General features: G+C 41.0%; 1 long non-coding RNA gene across 1 annotated transcript; it reads left to right on the plus strand.

Annotated features, from left to right (window-relative positions):
• The first annotated feature begins 1,501 nt into the window (after positions 1-1,501).
• LOC133496164 (uncharacterized) lies at positions 1,502-7,474 on the plus strand. Its single transcript, XR_009793730.1, has 4 exons — positions 1,502-1,546; positions 1,889-2,113; positions 5,417-5,447; positions 7,289-7,474. It is a non-coding gene; the product is annotated as an uncharacterized LOC133496164 (long non-coding RNA).
• Positions 7,475-19,398: the final 11,924 nt, after the last annotated feature.

Below are 19,398 nucleotides of genomic sequence, written 5' to 3' on the forward strand. Positions count from 1 at the left end.
TTTATTGATCTGCCTCCTGAATCACTTATCCCTTTTCCGATGGCCTTCATCACCACGCTGAGGTTTTAGCACTCACGGCATGCATTTATTTCTCATCTTGTGCTGCCAAAAAGGCTAAGGGTCAGAAAAAGCTTCAAAAATGAATAAGTCGAACTATTTAACAGCAAAGAATTTGTTAAGTGTAACATACCAATATTGTCAGATTGGAAATGACAAAGATCAAATGAGGGAAAAAGGTGATGCCTTAGATGAACTCAGTTTCCACTTGAAATCAATACATTTGCTGGCAATCAATAGGATTGAAAAAGGAAATTAGGTCATTGGTATATATAGTAGAAACAAGGAAATGGAAGACTCGGGCTAATGGACACTAGAGTATTGTTTATAATAGATCTTACAAACACCATAAATACAAGTAAAGATACACTGAGACAACCTGTATTGAGGACAGTGTATTGGCCGGTTGGCCTTTAATTTGTTGGATTTTGAAACAATTTAACAACAGAGAATGAGCCTGAGTGGATGTGCAAGTTGAGGAGGTTCCGACGAAATACAGTTGGACTTGCCTTGACACGCAGCTTGGACCATTCCTCTTGAGAGGGATTGAACGCTTCGCGCTGGAGTTGGACACCATGAGAGGTGCTGACCTGGTGCGGACATTATTATTGCTCCCCTGGCTCTGTCCCTATCCATTGCGGTTCACCCCCATGGATAAGAGGGTAGCCTCCCTTCACCTTCAAATGGGGGGGAATGGTTCTGATTGTTGATATGTCTATGCATCAAACTGCAGCTCAGACAATCCCCCAAATTTTGCAGTTGTTTTGACCACGTCCTATTGACTCCGAGTGGCTGATTTTTTTTGTGCCTCCATTATTGAGACAGTTGTTTGGAGCTGTGATCATCGGAATCAGAATCAGATTTAATGGCCAAGTATGAAACAACACGCAAGAATTTGTCTCCAGCAGTCGGTGCCACCCTGGTATGATATTCATTCAGTTGCTGGTACAAAACATGAGGAGTTCCGTGAGACCACGGTAAGTACTCAAGACAGATTCAAGGAAATTGTGGCCCATCATCAAACATCTATGATGAGCAATACCAACTTAACTTCACAGACACACCTTTCAATGAAGAAGCAGAGTTTTGGGGCCGTGAGGTGGGCTCTCCTATCCCTAGGGTTGAGGGCAGGAAGGTGGATAAAAATGTTCTTGATTGCAGGGGCCCAGGAGTGGATGAATTCTCAAAAGGATCTGGAGGTTGTAGAGTTGTTTTTGTTCATACACCTCTGCAATATTGCATGGGCATCTACACTAGTCCTTCTGTATTGGCATTTTAAAGTCGTGGGGCCTCTTTTAAAGAGGAGGGGGACAGCAGTTGTCTTTTCGGGACATGGCCAAGCTACTGCCCTGGGCAGAGCAGCGTCTGGCACCAGCTCGACACCTGCGCCGTATGGACGCTAATTAGACCAGGTATTTAAGCCTTGAGTTTGTCCTTTGCATTTGCCAGTTCGTTGAGTGTGTGTGTGCTGGACACTGCATCATCGTGGGTGAGTACACAAGCATATTGTAATATATTCCCCCTCGTTACAGCGTTCCTTTGCCATCATAGTCAAGTCACATTTGTGTTCATGTTTCCAAGTTTTGCCTCAAAGTCATCGGATCTCATTTCATGTTTTTGGCCCTTGCCTATAGCCTCGTGTTTTTGTGCCTCTGCCTTCCAAGCTTTGCCTCGTACTTCGGAGCTTGTTTTAGGAATATTGGACTTTGACTTTTTGTCATGCGTTTTTGTGCTTCTGCCTTTTTGGACTGCTTAGACGTGTATGACCCCTGCCTGAAAAAAAAAAAAACACTCTCAACATCATGTCCTTGCCTCTGAGTCCTGCATTTAGGTCCTGTCCATCGCCGCATGCTCGTGACAGTGTCTTACAACTACAAAGGAACCATACTCCTTCACCTGGGTTGATTCACGTAGGGGTTCTGGGAAGGATGGTGAATCGAGAAGTTGATTCTCAGTTTCAGAAGAACCAGTGTATTTTCCATCCTAGCTGTTGAACCACTGACCTGATCTACACCTTCAGAATTAACAAAATGGAGTGCAACACCTTGTGTTGAAGGTACGTTCCTAGTAGCAAGTAGGGCAGGACAGGAGAGGACAGAACACCGGTCATGAGCCTCTTAGTAACAGCGGTCAGTCGTAGGAGTGGCTATATTGTGACAAAAGCCGTCTAGTTCCGTAGAGTCCAAAAGACAGCTCAAGGAGTTAACATGATCATTAAGTTTGTGAGTGACCCCGTCGGTAAAACCAATGACCCAGGCCAGCTCTAAAACAGCGGAGGTGGGGGCATGTAAGGGAGGAGACGAAGATGGGAACCACAAGGGCAGCCATGGTGCAGGGGAGTTGGGAGTAGAGGGGTTTAGTACCTTGGGGACTTGTTTGCAAGTAAGGGAAGAATAGAGCTCAGATCGACAGATCGGTGCAGTGCCTGTCGAGATTTGGATTCTGCATCTTTCTGTCATGGTGAAATCACCAGTTGATCTTCTGTATGAACCTATGGTCAGGAGAGCTGGATCATGACAGAAAAAAAAACATCACACATACAAATGGTTGAAATAAATTTCCTATGCAGGGTGAACTGGCTCTCCCCTCAAGAAGAAAGTTGAAAGAAGCTTGGTCATCAGGTGGGGCTGAGAGTGGAGCCGCTGCTCCTCCACATCGAGGGGTTAACAATAAAGTGGCTTTACACTGCTCGTAAAAAGTCGTTTCCTCCCACCTTTTTATAATGTCACTGTGCTGAAAAAAATGGCACAGACATGGAATACGAGGATGAATTTGTCTGAGCAATATCGAGTGAAAGAAAAAAATGTATTGGTAGATAAAAGTAACTTCTATTATATTTATTCTGATATATTTTAGGCTATGTTGCTGTGGGAAAAGGTGGAAAAATTATGCATCTTCTGTTAGGGATCTGACGTGACCATTTTCCAAGTAGTCTGAGTGAAACAAGCTAAAAAAAAATATTCTTAAACCTTCTCTTTAATTACTTTAATGTCTGTCTCTTATTTTCATCCATCTATTTTCTCCATAGATAAAAAAAAGTTGTACTTCTTCCCACCCCTTTAAGGAAATGTAAGAAATAATTGACATTGTTTTCTTAAATTCAGTTTTGATTGTCTTTTGTGTGCTATTATTGAGCTTTACATTTACATTTGCACGTCCGACATAAAAATCAGTAACTCAAATCAAAATCCTTTCATTGTTTTAGGGCTATAGAGGAGTCTTTCCCACAAGACTTTGCTTAAGAGACGAGTATTTAAGGGCAGTGAACGTACGACTACAGACAAACAACAAATCATATTCACATTCACACCTACAAGTAATTTAGTCTTCTAGTAGCCAATTAACCAAACATCCTTGTGTGTACACATGTTTTTGGAATGTGGGAGGAAGCTAGTGATAATCTGTTTGGGCTAGCAAGTCCTCCCGTACTGGCTAAAACGTGTTTTGAAGCACTGGCCTAAATTGACAGCCTACATTCGAATATTGTTAGTGAATGTCTTTTACTCATACGTGAGTATCAAAGTCCCCCAGCAGAATGTCTGAGTGCCCTCCAGGACCCCCTCCAGGGGCTCTAAAAAGGATGGGTACTATAATAACATTCATTAATAACAATACATTTTATTCATAGGCGTCTTTCTTAGCACCCAAGGTCACCTTACAAACAAAACACAATCAAGGAAGAAATAGCATAAATACAAACAGGAAAAAAACAATTCTGTATTAAAAATTAGTGTAAAAAGTATCGAGAATCAAATGCATGGCCTGGCACTGAACAGGGGCTATTGGAAAGAAATTGGCAAGTGGAACAGAATCCAATCAGAATTGGTACCGGAGCTCAAACTGTGCACTGAGGCGAGTCCAGCTATTCCGAATTCAAATGCCCCAATGTAGAACACTAGACCAGGCTCCTTCCTTATCAGAGAGAAGACATTCCTTGTCCCTAGAACCAATTTCTGATGCCTGGGCTCGTACTGCCACAGGGGGTTCTGAGCTGTGTTTTGTCTTATCTGTCGCTTAGAATCTTTTTACCCTGGGTAACCCTCTCATGGGCATAAAACCCAAGAAAACATAGATCCTAATACCACTGGAGCACAAAAACTACAAGTCAGTATGAATATTGTATATTTTTTGTTTTTCTGTTTGTTTTTTAAATTGTACTTTGATCCCTAGATCGCAAGGGCTTTACATACAAATAGGAGAAAGAAAGTGTGCGCAAACAATATAAAGTCATATGATTGTCATGTGGAATGTTTTGTTTTAAATCAGGTTTTCATTTTACTGGAATGTTCGAGTATGCTCGCTTCCAAGAATGGATTCAAAAGAGCGTCTGGAAATAATGTACAGTTATAAATGGACCTCATGACAATTCCACACTGCCAAATCAATCGATTAAAACAAAGGTCATCAAGTAAATAAACAGTTTGATATTGATGTTCTGAAAGCAGAATCCCAACATCTGTATCCACCAAGCTGGGAATTAAGCAGACTTGTCTTTATGTCAGTTAGTGGCGATTAGCTGATTGCTGCAGTGCCCTACACAATCCCATTATTACCATTCATTCATCAAGTTGACAAAAAAAATAGAAGTTCAAATAAGCAAATTGTTACATAAGTACACTGGTCTAGTGTTTGCTTAAAATAAATGGTCCATCCTTTTTTTTGTGAGCTAAATTTGCAATCTAAATGCCGGTTTCCATCACTGTAAACAAACTGGTGTGGTTTGGAAAAATTGGGATTGTTGGATCATTGTAAACCCGCTGGCATAACAGACCCTACAGTGTGTGTAATTTTTGTTTTCTTGTACTCCTGGAATTGTGCATAAAAACATGTTCCTATCCTTGTAAACAAGCGGGATAAGAGGAATTTGCCACAAAGACCAGGTCGAGGGTGGTCACGACGCCTTCATGCAAAGTCATCTAGATTCCTGTGGGCTGATACAGATGTTTTTATTCTCCAAGTGGAATTGACTTGGTAATGCTGGCAACCCAACAGTCCGAGGCCAAAAACACGTCCCGGCTTGCAGTCGCACAATGATTGTCTGACTAGTTCTGTCTGCTGCTCTCTGCGGATCACTCCGTCCTCCACTTTCTCACAGTTTTCCTCCCTCCCATTTTAACTCTCAGTCTCTCTTCCGTGTCCTTTAATGTCATCATTCCTTCTGACACTTTGCTGTCCAGCTACAATCACGCACACAAAGAACAGAAAGACGGAGAAAAAGTATCTGGAAAAGTATTGAAAGTCACACAAAAGTCAGAGCTGGACAAAGACAGTGTGAGAAAGAAGCATTTGGATTAGGGACAATGCTGTCCTGAATTTCCTTGATTGTACATGAGGAAAATTTTACTTTTTTTTTTTCCAGGGCTGTGGGGCGTGGTTATAGTTTGCATATGGTGAGTAAATACATTTTCTTCATTAATTTTAGTCAGTCCAATTGAAGCACCTGTAACAAGGCCATTTTCAACCCAGTGTTATTAAAGACCACGTAACGCATTACATTTAGTTCCTTTCATTTTATAAGAATATAAAACTGTTCTAAACTCCTATTTCCGTGCCAGTGTTGTATTGTTCTGTGGTTCATTTTTTTTTCATCCACCATTTCAAAAACATATTTGTTAAAATAATAATTAGAAATGCTAAATCCTTTATTCGGATGATTGATGATTACTATGATATTAGCCCTGCAATCGGCTTGGGGACCAGTTCACGGTGTGCCTCGTCTCTCGCCTGTAGTCACCCGTTATTGACCCGTGCTCGCTCGTGAGGATAAGCAGTAAAAATGGATGGATGATTATTATGCAGTTGCAATTTGGATGCAAATAGAGGAGCAACGCTTGTCAAAAATAAATGATGCTGTATCAAGCAAGGACAGTAACACGTGATAAGTAAACTGCGTACTTATCTTTGCACAGTGTCACAGCTGTCAGTCAATTGCAGATGTAGGTCAAACGGGCAGATGGTCGGGCTGCTCACTCAAGTCAGCGCACTGCTCTGCTATCTCGAGCTTCCAACAGTCAATATGAAGAGATATTTACTTTGGGGAAAGTGATATGAAAGATGTGAGCGAAATAAATGGAATAAAAACGGGACAGAAGCAGACCTCCCGTGGATAGATTGAGTCTGAGTCTTGGTGCTGCAAAGTAGAAGAGTTCGGCCCAGATATTTTCTCTGACGTCAAATGTTCTAAAGGTTATATAACATACAAGTTAACTTCATTCTTACTAGGGACAAATATTGATACACATTTACTCTTGGACTTTTTAGGATTGAAATGAATTTATGGCGGTACGATGAAAGAGCTGTAAAGCGTTAGTCTCACAGTTCTGAGGACCCGGGTTTGATCCCGGCCCCACCTGTGTGGAGTTTGCATGTTCTCCCCGTGCCTACGAGGGTTCTCTTCTGGCACAGAGGTTTCCTCCCAGTTCCCAAAAACCTGCATTAATTGGAGACTCTAAATTGCCCCAAGTTGTGATTGTGAGTGTGACTGTTGTCTGTCTCCATGTGCCCTGTGATTGGCTGGCAACCAGTTCAGGGTGTACCCCGCCTCCTGCCCGTTGACAGCTGGGATAGGCTCCAGCACTCCTTGGACACTTGCGAGGATAATAGGCACAGCAAATGGATGTATGGATGAATTTATGTTGTCCATGCTTGTTTTTATTATTATTATTTTTATTATTATTATCCATTGGCTGCCCCTCTTCTCCAAGTGTGATTTAATCATTAAAAAAAATAAAATAATTGAATTTCTTGTTACATAGATTTTATTATGTATTTATGAGGATTTTCATTCTAGCATTCATTATGACTTCACGACATTTTGTGATTCAGTTATTGCCACTGTTAATTAATTAAATTAGTTGGCATCCTTCTCTTGGAATACCAAAATAGTGGCGCGAGATTCACCGTAGTCAGCGAATAAGATGATCTAAGAGCGTTTTGTCGTATTTTGTATTGACCTGCATTTAGTTGAGTTGCATTTTGTATTTAATAGACAGGATGCACTGTGTCACATTGCTATGATGTCACACTATTTCCATAACTGACATGGCTGTCACCTTCAAGACAACACACTCAGCAATGGAACCACAAGCCACATCAAGGATTTAGGTTACAAAGCATGGTCAGCTGAAGTGAACGCCGTGGTTTGGTAGACGCCTACCCTTTGGCCTTCCTTTCTGAGGATGCTTAAGTATATGTTTTGTGTGCTCAAGAGTGTTTTTTTAAACATTCACAGCGGTTTCCCAGAAATGGACCGAAGCTGTCGTTGAGAGGAAAAGAAAAGAAGAAAAGACCATGGAAACGTACAACTTGTTTTTGCCAAGTCATCCCTGGCCTGAAATCAATGTTATTTTATTTTTAATTTTGTTGTTTTGCTACATGTTGAGCCAACACCAAAGAGAAACAATAGGAGGGTTTCTTAGAAATTCCGTAATATTAATTGTTTTCATATGCTTCAAGTTACTTTATTTGTGTAAATGTGGAGACAAACAAACTACCATACTTAAAACATAGTAAACATCGGATTCATGTTGTGGGTAGAAACATTCATTAATAATGGCTCAACAATAAACCAGATGATATCAATAATGCCATCGTTGATTTCACCTTTTTAAAGAACAAGATAATTTAAAACAAACAAAAAAAACTAATCAAAAACATGTTTTTTGCCCAAAAGCTTTGCTGTTTTCTTTATTATTTATTTACACAGTTTAGCACGTTGATGAATAATGTTACCTAAATCATTACCTCTATGTATGTACCTTATTTGAACATTTTATAATGGTGAAATAGTGGACAGTGAGCACATCTGCCTAACAGTTCTGAGGTCGTGGGTGAAAACAGGACTCAGGTCTCCCTGTGAGGGATTTGCATGTTCTTCTCCGACATTGCAGAAACATGCAAGGTACGTTAACTGAAGATTCGAAATTACACATGCGTGTGAATGGTTGTTTTGTGCCCTGCGATTGGAGGGCGACCAGTTTAAAGTTTACCCCGCCTTTTGCCCAAAATCATCTGAGATGGGCTCCAGCCTACCTGCAACCCTTTTGATGATAAATCATGCAAAGAATGGAAGGTGATGATGATGATGATGATGATGAAACACTATTGGGATATAGATTACCTATCCTGCTATTATATTTTACTGGGAAAAATTACGTTTTTGTCCATGTTCATGCTGTGTAAGTCTTTGTCTACCTAGCTATAAAAATGTTATATTTTGCAATAAACTGGAAGCAGTTTTAGATTAAAAGAAGAAGGAAAATTCTTAAATTAACCAAAAAAGACATCTGTTTTTTAAAAATAATTTTTAATTTTACTAATTAGTGTACAAACATCTCCATTTGTATAAAAACCTACTGAATTCACATCAGAACTGGCTTGGTAATGACAATTTATGCCTGCAACAAGATGCTAGGTTATGATCTCTTTCAATAAATTTTAAAAATGCCCTCTTTTTCAACAGAATTCAATTTCAACAAAATATGTAAAAACTAGAATACAACAAGTTTTGATGAACAGCCTGCACGTTTTGAAGTGCTTGTGTGCGCCCTCACCCATATCTTGTCGCAGAGACAAAACATATATTAACACAGCAGCCTACAGCGCCCGAGTAGTTCCTCTCTCTCTCACCTGTTAACTCCACATCAGTCTCTCATTAATGTGCACACGTGGCACTAATGTGTAACTTTGTGATTAGCGGGGGCAGAGTGAGAGCGCGGGCTCTGTGTAAAGGGGTGGGCGGATGTAGCGGAGGCAGCTGACATGAGGGACAAATGAACAAGTCGTCACTCTGAGTGACTGCATATTGACAGTAGAGGCCATGCTGACAGATTGAACACACCTGGAGCTGGGAGAGTTCACCATTGAGGGCGACACCAAAGCGCTGTTCCAAAGTCACCGACAAGCCCTTCTGTTGGAATATCGGCAGCTCTTAATTAAATATGACAGTATGGGCAAACAGCAACAACCTTAGTAGAACACACGGGGGCTGCCAGTCAGGAAAATATACAGCGGCTACTTGCTTCAACTATTTTCTTGACCAATGATGAGTGACGGTTACGAACGGCGCTCAATTTGGGCCCTTTCCAATGCGCAGGCCAACAACCACAATGGTCTCGTTTCTGCTTTGGATTATTTTATGTGAGTGTCTTAGAGGTATTTTTCATACGAATATTCATTGTAATACTTTAGCATTGATGAGTGATAGTGAATGTCAGAACAAGCAACAGCTTTAATCGCTGAGTATCTTACAAGACATACAAGGATTTATTTATTTTTTTACACTTAGTTGGAGTCTTTCCAGTATAACAACAGACTTTCAACCACTTAAAAAATGTACTTTACATGATTGTAGAGATTCATTGAGTAGTGAATGTGGTGATATTGATATGATGGCAGATCTGCAAAGGCTTCAAAGTTCTCTATTAATTTAAAGCAGTTTAAAAGTGAAGACATTTTACAATGATCTGCTACAGTGATTATTTTGCAAATAGTACAGCGAGTTCTCAAACACACACTGTAAGTGGCCAGTAGTAATCTACAACAATATGTAAACAGTGCAACGTGATACAACGGTGAGTGTACGAATGATGTAGACGTGTCCTGACAGAGAACCTGGAACAAAATTCGAAGTATGTTGCTATGACAATGTTCACAAAATTTCAAAAGAAGAAAAACAATATAGTAGCAGTAGTAATTTTTATGATTGATCCCACCCAAGTCTGATTACCTCCAGACCTGTTGAATCAAGAAATCACTTAAATAGAACCTGCCAGACAGAATGTAGTTGGCCAAACAATCTCAAAAAGCTGCAACAAAATGTCACAATCCAAAGAAATTAAATGGCAGACAAAATACACAATAACTGACATCTATCAGTCTGGAAAAGGTTACAGTCATTTCTAAAATGTTAGGACTCCAGTGGACCACAGTCGGAGACACTATCATCAAAAGAAGAAAACAAGGAGTAGGGGTGAATCCACCATATTCCCAGGAATGGCGGGCCTCCATAAACTCCCCCGAGAGCACAAATATGACTCATCCCGGAGGTCACAAAGGAACCCAGGACAACATCCAAAGAACTACAGACCAATTTTGCCCCAGTTAAGGTCCGTGTTCATGACTCAACAATAAAGCAGAGACAACCATGGGGTCATGGTGGCAAGCATGACTGACTTCAAAGTTGAAAACCACTACAAGAGCAAAAAGGCTTCTCTTACTTCTGCAGAAAAACAAACAAACACACCCCCCACCCCTACCCCACCCCTTGCCCCCCGCAAATGAAAAAAAAAATACATCTGAATGATTCAAAAGACTAGTGGAAGAATATTATAGAGACTAATGACACGGAAGTTTAAATTTTTGGAAGGTATGTGTCTCTTTACATCGAGCTTAAATGTAATGCAGCATTTAAGAAAAAGAACATGAGAGGAACAATGAAAGATGGAGGTCATATTGGGATGGTTTATGGATGTTTTACTCCTTTAGGACCTAAACAACTCACTGTGATTAATGGAAGCAAGAATTCCTGAAAATGTAACAGAAAATCCTGAAGGAGAATATGAGGACATTAGTTCCTGACCTCCATGTTCGGGTTCACTGAGTTTTCCAGCAGGACAATCATCTAAAACACACCAGCAAGGAAAAATTGGACTTGAAAGTTTTGGAGTGGCCTAGACAAAGTCAGACCTTGGATCCGATTGAAATACGCTGGCCTGACATTAATTAATAATCCGTGCTCAAAAACCCTTCCGGTGTTGAGTTGTGTTGTTGTCCTTAATTCTCCAAGGAAGAGTGGACGAAAATTCAATATTTCCACAGAGGTGTGAATGAGTCATTGCCAATTCTAGAAAATGCTCAACTTCTGAGGGTGGCCCAACCAGTTGCTCGGCTAGGGGAGTTATTATTATTTTTTTTTAACCCAGGGCCATTTTCTTTTAACATTTTTGTTTTCACTTAATAAATAAAGTCACCATTTCAAATGATGTGGAGAATCTGAAAAAAAAAGAACATGAAAAGGGGACAAATATTTTTTTTAGCACTGTAGCTGAAGAAAGATACATTGTTAGTTGGCGTAAATTTTTTTTTGACAAAATTAAGGGAAATAAAATATGAATGCTGCTGTAAAGTGTTGGCCTCACAGTTATGATGGGGCTCAAATCCCAGCCTTGCCTGTGTGTAATTTGCATGTTTTCCTTCTACCTGCGTGGGCTTTCTCCAGCCACTCCGGTTACCTCCTACATCCCAAAAACATGCAACATTAATTGGACACTCTAAATTGATCGTAGGCGTGGTCGTGAGTGTGACTGTTGTTTGTCTCCATGTGCCCTGTGATTGGCTGGCAACTAGTTCAGGGTGTACCCTGCCTCCTGCCCGTAGACAGCTGGGATAGGGTCCAGCACTCCCGCGACCCTTGTGAGGATAAGCGGCAAAGAAAATTAAAGGATGGATGAAAATATGAATGTTCATCATTTCACACACCTGATGATCAACTATGGCACGACAACGTGGTTGTGTATCATTGTCCTTGTTTGCAGACGAGTTCAGATTTAGGGCAGTCTCAGCACTCTTGCGCATATCGCGTAGGTGCCCCCCTGCCGACATGCTGCTATTCATTACCACTTGTGAGGAAGACCGAGCACGCCCACAGTCGCAGACACGCACACATAATTTGCCAGCAGCAGAAGATTTGTGATATGTAAATGTAGTTATATCCATGCCTGAGGTAATAGGGACAACAAAGGCGTGATAAAGGTGCCATTTTAGTCCATTTAGCTGCAGGGTATGATTAGTAACAACCCACAGCAGGTGAGGCATTTGCTGCTCGGCTACACCGGCGATGGGATTGGATGGGAGAGTGCTAAAGGCAGAAGAGCGGGATGAAAGATGTTAAATAAGTGGGAAATTAGAGCACAATAACAAGAGGCAGAGATGATTAAGATAAAGGGCTCTGATCACACTTAGCTACAACATTAAATCACCTCCCCCCCAAAAAAGGAGACTCTCTATACTAAGTAGAATACAAAAACGGGACCAAGAGAGAGGAAGAAATGAAGGTAAAGAAAGGAGATTGCGCTTCAGCTCTTGTAAGAACGAGGGCTTTCCTTCTACACGTCCTTATCTTTTTTGTCCTCCTGGTTGTCGGTGTCAAACCCAGAGAATTCTTCACCTGCGCTGTCACCTCACAGGTTGTAGCCCAGGACTGACTTTGCGCAGTAATCCTTTAATTATGTCAATTAACGGGCTGAGCAAAGGAGGAGAGTGCAAAGACATTTGTACGGGGGGCAAAAAGTACGTATAATGACATACACAAGTACAGGGTACACAGGTTTAGCCAAAGATTAAAAGCAATGTCTTCTTGGCTGTTAATTTACATGACAACGATACTTAGGAGGCTGAAAATATTTAATAACAGGTCTAGGAAAACTGAAAGTGAGGTAATAACAGTGGTAACTCTAGTTGTTTAAAAGACTTTGACTTGTACACTGTATTTATTTATTGGAAATCTGGGGAAGCGTCACACTATAATAGCATAAGAACACTAATATTACAATGTAATAATATAACCAGTATAGGGAAAGCTCAGTTTCTAAGTGTACTTGGTCAAAGTTCAGTTTATTGTTCTTAAAACGCATTAGTCAGCAAAATATATACTACAGTAGTTTATGATTGTGTGATTACCTTAAGCATTCAGATACAGAGCACATTCTTTCCCATTTGCAGAGGGTCCCTGGCACATATAAACATGAATGGGGTCTCCTCTGAATCGGTTGCCAACTACTGCATTTACCTGTATCTCTCAACTTGAAGGCTCGTACATGGTGTTTTCAAATGGGTTTTTATCCTGGAAGTGACTGGCATTCTTGAACAAAAGTGCATTTCCATTCAAAATGTTTTTTCCAAAGACCAGATTGAGTGCATTCTCAGCAATGTTCATCAGGCAGAAATGAAATTCCGGTTACAATCCCCCAAAGTGTTGAATTCGTTCAGCTGCAACACCAAATATAACTTCCAGATGAGCAGTATATTAGTACAACATATTATTTACATTATGTTTTTCCAATGATAACAGTGGACAAATTTGGGAGAGGCTGTTCCATTATATCCTGCGACTGACTGGTACTGTAACTAGTCCAGGGTGGAGCCGGACTCTCGCCCGAAAGTCAGATGGGATAACCTCCAGCCCACAGACGAGGACGAGTGCTATGAAATACATGTCGTATTGTAATGACCTCTGTAGTGAGATGAGCTATGGTCACGGTGCATGAAGTCGACAGCACAAAAGAATGCAGCCTAAATAATGAAGAGAAAGGCATCACTGCAAATTCAGGATGAGTGTCAGCCAGGGAGATTTAGGAAGCCTTAAAGTGTTATACATTACCTCAAATAGGATTTGCAGTAGCTATAGCCGTGAGAGATTACATAATAACATCGTACACAGTCACGTTGTAATCACGCGTTTGTCAAAGCCCTGCAGAGGACTGCCAGTTGATATTTGCTAGATGGAATTTACCACAGGCACACCATTTTCACTCTTAACCATTAACTTTAATATGAATCGAATCAATATTCTGGATATTAGTTCACCAATCATCGAGGTTAAGAGACTTTGTGCAGCACTTTGTGACTGTTTGATTTGAAAGGAATGGCCAAAACTATTTGAAATTGGCTGCTTTGTCTCTTTTCCGGCAAGGGTTCTTGAGACTTTTGGGGGGTTTTACTCATGGTAAAAGTGAACGCCAAATATCGTGTTAAGTGAAACCGGCTTTAGGGAATGAATAAAAAAAAAAAAAAATCAGGCCATCCAACCAAACCAATTTTTAAACTCATTCCTTGGAGCATAAAAATTCACTAGGATAAACTCTGCAAAAAATGGTGATTTTGTGAGTATGGGAACACTCAAAGTGGTAATCTATTTGGCCTGGGAAAACTATGAAGGAAAAAACGCACAGCATGTTTGGGCTCTCAAAAATGCATTACTAATCAGTATTTAGCTCTTTTTTTGTCTTGTCAATTAAATCTTTTAAACAAAACATAAAAAAGAAGCCATCACACACAAACTGAGAGATACTATGAAGTGAAACATGAAACTAACCATGTTGTATGTGTACGGTATGTGTTGAGTCTTGTACAACTGTCATTCAGACTGGAATCGATTAGTAACGATAATACAATTCTGCTGAACAATGCCTGATTGTCATTGTTTTTTAACTTCTATTTTTATTTATTATTACGTTTATTAGGTGGCACAGTGGAGCAAATAGTTAAAGCATTGGTTCCAATCCCGGACCCGCCTGCGTGAAGTTTGCATCCTCTCTCCGTGACTGCATGTGTTTTCTCTGGGCACTCCGGTTTCCTCCCACACCCAAAAAAACGTGCATTTACTGGAGACTCTAAATTGCCCCTAGGTGTGATTGTGAATGTGAATGGTTGTTCGTTTCTATGAGCCATGCGATTGGCTGGGAACCAGTTCAGGGTGTACCCTGCCTCATGCCTGATGATAGCTGGGATAGGCTCCAGCACTCCTGCGACCTTGTGAGGATAAGCAACTTGGAAAATGACTAAAATTAATGAATGACTACAGCTTCCACCGCTGCTCTGTGAGAAGAACCTGGACCTGAATATTAGTTTGGGACTATCTGCCACTTGTTCTTGCACTTAATTACAAATCGCAGCTCTTCCAAAAACGAGAAGGTGGGCACAATTTCACATTTGCCTTGTATTTATTATTACAGAAGTTATAGGTAGAAATGAAACATTGCCATCTGTTGGATTGCTCATTTGTCGTTAATCTGTACATGTACATATTGGCAATGCGAACTCATTTATAATTCCCAGGACCGGTTGGCGGATGATTTACCTCACTGACTCTGATCCTTTTTAGCTATCAGCAATAATCCCACAGGACCGCGTCCCTCGTTGATGACATCGTCTCTCAGCAAGGCCACTTGATTGATCCCTCGCCATTTTGGTGCCCGCGGTTTTGATGAAGTGGTATGCAGGTAACGAGGGGAGGATGACTGCCCAAAACACCCATAGTGCTTTGTCAATGTCAGAAGGACGCACTCAGGGTCCCCGTGCGGTGCAGACAGAGATTAAGAGCAGGAAAGATTGTAGGACTGCGTGTGATTTTGTGTGCATATGTGTGTGTGCATGCGTACATTATGCCGCTACTACTACTATGCATCATCACCTCTATTGGGTTATCTTGTAACACTATCATCTATTATATAGTGAAATATCTCCACATGACTCGCTACTGAGGGGACACACCCACACTTTCACACAAACACAAAAAGGCAGACTCACGTATACAGAGTCATCCCTCGCAACCTTTCTCCTAAGATAAAGGGGTCACCGAGGAAGTCCAATGAAGTGGCACAAGGAGGAAGGATGGATGCATGCATGTTGCACCCGATAAAGACCGTTTTTCTTCAAACACTTTCCTCGCTCGGCGAGCCAGTAGGGTGCCCTGTGGCCGAGGATTGTGCATGCGTGTGTAAGTGTGTGTGGGCATATAGACGCAAGAGCCTGTAAAATATAATACATATCGCATGCGAGTTGTATTTCCATCAAGGGCAAAGCAAACCTGACAGAAAGCATCATGCCATGCTGCCATGGCAACGACATTAGCGCCCGCGAAGGTCACGAGATGCCCCCTCCTGCCGCGTGGCTGTCATGAATGACACAGGGCTAAAAGCCACAGCAACACACACAAATTCAATCTGCCGCCTGAGTAGTGCTCATTACCAACTTTTTTTTTTTTTTACGGTTGCTGGGAAGCAGGCAGGATTTGGTGTTGCCACGGGAGACGCCTGATGCTGCGGCTTAGACAGAGTTGATTTGATTTGGCATTATATTTAGGGAATAAGAAGAGCTGGCGGGCGGGGTGGGGGTTTAGCCCTAAGAGATGTATCGCGCCGAAAGTGTTCTATTTTTATTGAGTCCGGAGATTCAAATTTAAAAGCGCACGAGTGTGGACTTAGACACACGAACAGATGTGTGCACACACTCTTCTCATCAAGTGCACAGGCTCATTAGATTTCTCCCATCTGTCTGGACAGGATCCGTAGGACGTCATCATCACTTACCTACCGCCATCTCATTCCACACACACACACACACACCACACACACACACACACACACACACACCACACACACACACACAAGTACAAGCAGTAAGGTTAGTGCAATGGTTGGAGTTGGGACGATGATTTTGATGCTTTTTGGTAATAATGTGACGAGGCCACAATTGCACGCTTTGCCCGACCAACTCAGTAACTGCACCAATAAATTGGGACACCAAGCATACGGCAATACGGATTTTAAACAGTACTTGGCGCCTGCAACTATGTATAGGGATTATTCTCATTTCATTTGATCAATAACGGTAAAGATATGGCCCAATGAATTTGCTTTTGAAAGGTAATTTTACTGTTATGGGCATTTGAATGATTGGCAGTTGTTATCCTTCAACTTCAGTAGTACGTTTTCAGTCTCACACATGGTGCACATGTTTTACTGCAGTGCTATTGGTTCTAAGTATTTTTGGGGTTCATCAATGAAACAACTTCAAACACACATTTTTTTTTTTTTACTATCGAGCTGATGCGTGCTTTGTGGCTAAAAAGGCAAAATTGATTTCTTTAACAATGGTGGGGAAAAAAATGTAAATGAGCTGTCGTTTTCTTGTTAGTTCCTACTTTATCAACTATTATATACAGAAATATTAGAAAGACTAGACTCTACCATTTAGGTTCAGGGTAACGGTTGCAGACTCCAAACAACACCCGATCTAACAGGAGGTTGTAATACTGGCCTTAGTGATGGCCTCTAGTCTGGGAGTGCCCTTCTAGTTGATGCGATGTCTAATCTTGATCCCTGAGAGTGTTGGTTTATGGGCCGGGTGTTTATGCATCAAGGCGACAGAGGAGTCCTCATTGAGGTGAGGGGGAGGATAAGCGCCTATACTTCACTTCACTTCACTCCTCCTTGACCTGTCAATACTCTCGCCGACTTTTCTTCTGCAGCCCATCTTTGGCCTGGTCTCCACCAGGCGGTGCCGTACTGCAATATTAGACCCGTATCAGAATATGAATAAGCTTTATTGGTGTTGTTAATTAATGTAATAAACAGCAACGTACAGTCAACAACAATGAAAGATTGTCAGCATGGAGTTTATCCATCCATCCATTTTCTTCACCGCTCATCCTCACGAGGGTTGCGGGGAGTGCTGGAGCCTATCCCAGCTGTCAACGGGAAGGAGGCGGGGTACAGCCTGTACTGGTTGCCAGCCAATCGCAGGGCACATTGAGACAAACAGCCACACTCACAATCACACCTTGGGGCAATTTAGAGTATCCAGTTAATGTTGCATGTTTTTGGAATGTGGGATGAAACCGGAGTGCCTGGAGGAAACCCACGCAGATACGGGGAGAACATGCAAACTCCACACAGGCGGCTCTGGGATTGAACCCGGGACCTCGGAACTGTGAGGCCAACGCTTTACCAGCTGCTCCACCGTGCCGTGTCGCCCATGGAGTTTATTCTTTTTCTTATTCATGTGGCTGTTTTTTTACATGATGCTGATCCGTGGACTCCATTGTCTGTTGACAAACCAACAGACAGCTGTTTGGAATAAATGATGATTAATGATTCACCCATCCATCCATCCATTCATTTTATGAACCCACCATTCCCCTAATTCTATTTGGAATTTGTGGGAGTTGTTTGGATGTTTCTCATCAACAAACTGGACAAGGAGAGCGAGTTGGAAATAAAAAAAAAATAAAAAAAAAACATAGTGATGCATTTCTTTGTTTTGTTTTTCGAGTTCACATCTCATTTTTGTAATTAATTAATTATTATTAATATTGTGTTCATCCACAATAATTGCCCTTTCTAGTTTAAAATGATAACACTGCTAATTCTCAGTATCTAGATTTCAGTTATAGCTCAAAACTGAGACTTTGGACTTCTTGTTCCTTAAAGGAAGACTCTCCCCAAAATTCATATGTACAATGTTGTTTCTTTCAGCTTGTCCCTTTCTGGGTCACCACAGCATATGTTTGGCACAATTTTTTTTTTTTTTTTAAAAACACCAGATGCCCTTCCTGACACAACCCTTCTCAGGGAGTGGAGGCCCCAGTGGGATACGAAGCCACAACCACTGGTTTACCTAACCAGTGATCTAACCACTGAGCTCCAGGGCCTCCAAGTCATATGTACAATAAACCCTCCAATGTGAATCAATATCATTATTACATATATTTTGGACATTCATTGAAATAAACATTGAAAATAAAGAACATTTTTTTAATCCAAGCAAAATCTGGATATGTGCCAGCTTTGACAGCCAAACTTGGAAGAAACATCCTGACCCCGCCCCTGACATCACCTGTGCTTAGCATTACAGACCATTCGTTCTAGCTAAGCCAAGGAGTGATGTGTCATGCACCAAACTGCAACAAAACTGAGAAAATGCACCCAAATTTCTCCTCTTTTAACCAGTGGGGTCGACCTGAGAGGATAAAGCTGTGGCTGTCACAGTTGAGGCGCGTTCATTTGCACTTTGATTTGATTGGGTTAAACCAAGTGTACCCATGAAAATTATTTTGAGAAGGGACTGAGAGTTTGCTATTATTGTTTGATCTCATTACAGCAAGTGACAAGTGTCAAGCTTCAAACTCCTTCATTTAAAAGGAGTGTTATATATTTTCTCTCCGGTGGCAAACATATTATTACTTCTCTCAATGTCAAATTTACTAAATATTGCATATATTCTAAATGTTTATTCAATAATAATGGTCTTAGCAGTCAACATATATTCAAAAATACGAATTCCAAGCCAATTTGAAAGAAATGATACCACCAAAGTAGGTGATATGGGGGTCACCATGACAATGGGAGCAAGAATGTTCTGCCTATTACTGTGCCATCTAAATGATCTAGAAGTTGCTATTTGAGGGTGGGTTACAGAACATAGTTCCATTAATAGTATTGGAAATAACTCAATTTCAGGATCTCCGTACACACTGACAAGTACTCTTCTGAGTATCCTGAAAAGCTTTCTTTGTTTACTAAAATGTATAACAATCATAACAGTGTTTTTACAAATGACGCCTAATATCATCCCGATCAAATCTGACAAAATTTCACTTACAAATGGTAAAAAAAAAAAGGAATCAAATAATCTGTGTTAACGCCGTGGTCACAAAAATGACCCAAGCAACAAAAATAGGAAACGTTCTACTGTTAAACAGACGTTTTATCCATTTATGGATTCCAAGCCCTTTCTATTAAAGCAAACTATATTTTCCGCAACACGCACGCCTGAAAGCCA

The sequence above is a fragment of the Syngnathoides biaculeatus genome, chromosome 23, assembly GCF_019802595.1.
Source record: "Syngnathoides biaculeatus isolate LvHL_M chromosome 23, ASM1980259v1, whole genome shotgun sequence".
Classification (NCBI taxonomy): domain Eukaryota; kingdom Metazoa; phylum Chordata; class Actinopteri; order Syngnathiformes; family Syngnathidae; genus Syngnathoides; species Syngnathoides biaculeatus.